The 2,500-nt window shown below is 38.4% G+C and overlaps 1 long non-coding RNA gene across 2 annotated transcripts in view; it reads left to right on the top strand.

The window, feature by feature from the left end:
• LOC116502636 overlaps positions 1-717 on the top strand; it is a 7,017-nt gene extending 6,300 nt beyond the window's left edge. For both annotated transcript variants that reach the window (XR_004254569.1, XR_004254568.1), the window contains exons 2-3: positions 1-121; positions 398-717. The exon at positions 1-121 is cut by the window's left edge and continues 84 nt beyond it. This is a non-coding gene — a long non-coding RNA (uncharacterized LOC116502636). The remainder of the gene's footprint in view (positions 122-397) is intronic.
• Positions 718-2,500: the final 1,783 nt, after the last annotated feature.

Genomic DNA, 2,500 nt, shown 5'->3' with positions numbered 1-2,500 from the left:
GAGAAAGCCCTTTGCAAAGTCATTGTTAATGTACACAGCTTGCATATGAATTTACGATCAGATTGCCAGTATCTTCGGCAGGTTTTGGGATTGCAAGTGGTTTTAAAATCAGTAGATAAAGGTAAGGAAAATGGAGAATGGTTCTCTGAGGAGATGACACCTGACAAGGCTTCAATGATTAAAAAAAAATGAATCAATGCTTGGTGATGTAATGCAAAGGTTAGCCAACTACAATGAGATGTCAAAAACACAATTTGGGCTGGCTTTTAGTTTCCTTATTTCTGCCGCCTTGAAAGGTCAGGAGACGATCAGCTGTGTTTTTAAATATTTCATGGTTACAAAATATTCTATGTGTCATTGACTATTAATATCTTGAAGGAAGGAATGTGTTTTACAGGTTTCCCACAGACAGCCTAAGAAGAGATGGAAGGAACCTTGGAGGTCTTCTCGTCCAATTGTCTGTTGTGGAAACTGATGGCGCCATTGGCGGTGAGGGAGAGAAGATTGTTCTACGCAAACAGTGTGAGGGATGCACACCAGCCACTTTGACAAATAGAATTGCTCACAAATGAGCAGGTGCATCTGGCGCTTGTGCAGATGGAGCTGCGTGTGTAAGCAGGCTCGCACGCCATTGTGTGCCCCAGTTCTTTATATATAACATTTTTTAAAAATATTTTTGTATAATAATTCCAACTTCCATTAAAAAGTGTGTCATCATCTTGGTACAAATATATTTTTGCTGTAATAATCCAAATTTACTATAGCATGCATTACATTAATATTAATTCTCTGATTTTACAATACTAATATTGAACATAATAAACATATTCACTTCTCCCTCTTAACATATCTTCTAATAAGAATATAATACTACTACTAAACATAATAATAATAGTCATAATAATAATGAATAAGAATGAATAATACTGAAAAAAGAATGAGAAAGTCAAGATCTTGTGGGACTTCAGAATTCAGACTGACAGGCACTTGGCCCACAACATACCTGACATAACAATAGTTGAAAAGAAAAAAGTATGGTTCATTGGCATTGCAATACCTGGAGATGCACGAATTGAAGATAAACAGCAAGAAAAAATCACAAAGTACCGGGACTTGCAAATTGAAGTTGAGCGACTGTGGAAAAAGAAATCATGTGTTGTCCCGATTGTAATTGGAGCCCTTGGAGCAATAACCAAAGGGCTACCTCGCTATTTGGAAATTTTAAATTTATCATACTTGAACATTCTGATTCTACAAAAGACCACCCTACTTGGAACAGCTTATATCCTCCGACGTTACCTTAACAGTTCCTAGATCCTTGGTTAGGACTCGAACTGTTGAGCTACCAACCAGCCCCAAAGGCTGTGAATCTCACCAAAGGTTAACTACATAATCATCATCATCATCATAGTGTTTACGTCTCTCTTAACATATTTTCTATATTTCACTGGTCTTCTTCTTTTATTTCCCTATTTCTAGCTTCCATTTTTATTTTTTAATCATCAATAATATATTTCCCATGTTGTGTAATATTCAGTCTGTCCTTTCTCCTTAATTGCAAGTGTTAATCTATTCATTTCTGCACATTCTAATATTTTCCTAATCACATAGCAATAATAGCAATAACAGTGGACTTATATACCGCTTAGAGAGGGCTTTCAGCCCTCTCTAAGCGGTTTACAGAGTCAGCATATTGCCCCCAACAACAATCCGGGTCCTCATTTTACCCACCTCGGAAGGATGGAAGGCTGAGTCAACCCTGAGCCGGTGAGATTTGAACCGCTGAACTGCTGATCTAGCAGTCAGCCTGCAGTGCTGCATTTAACCACTGCGCCACCTTGGCGCCACCTCTCATCAGTAGGGATCTCTTCACTTTTCCAGTTTTGTGTAAATACAATTCTAGCTGCAGTAAATACATGAACAATGAGATATGCATTCACCTTAACTACAGGTTTCAGGTAAAATCCCCAACCAAAATATTTCTGGTTTTAAATCAATGTGCTGTTTTATCATCTTTTCCAGCCACATATGTATTTTTGCCCAGTATTTTTTTGCTTCTACACATGTCCAGCACACATGATAATAAGACCCAGGTATCTGGTGGCACTGCCAACATTTAGCTGACTTATCTTTAAACATCTTTTCCAACCTCACCAGTGCAAAGTGCCATCTATAAAACATCTTATACAAATTTTCTTTATATGCAGTTAACATTGTTAACTTATAGTTCCTGTCCCACAATTTTTGCCATTTATCTAGTTCTATTGTGTAGCCAAAGTTTTTTGCCCATGCTGCCATTGTCTCCTTCACTTGATCATCTTCCAATTTGATGCCCAATAAGTAGCTATACTTATTCACTTACTTATAAGTAGCTGGGGAAGGCTCTGATGAGGACTCTGTGTTGGAGGAAGAGAGGGGGCCAGGGCTGTATGCCAGTTATCAGCTGCCTTCGGAGTCAGAGAATAGTGGAGCAGAAGAACAGCTGGAGCCTGTTCCCAGT

This window comes from Thamnophis elegans, chromosome 2 (assembly GCF_009769535.1).
Source record: "Thamnophis elegans isolate rThaEle1 chromosome 2, rThaEle1.pri, whole genome shotgun sequence".
NCBI classification, from domain to species: Eukaryota; Metazoa; Chordata; class Lepidosauria; order Squamata; family Colubridae; genus Thamnophis; species Thamnophis elegans.
This window is presented reverse-complemented; position numbering and strand designations above follow the sequence as displayed.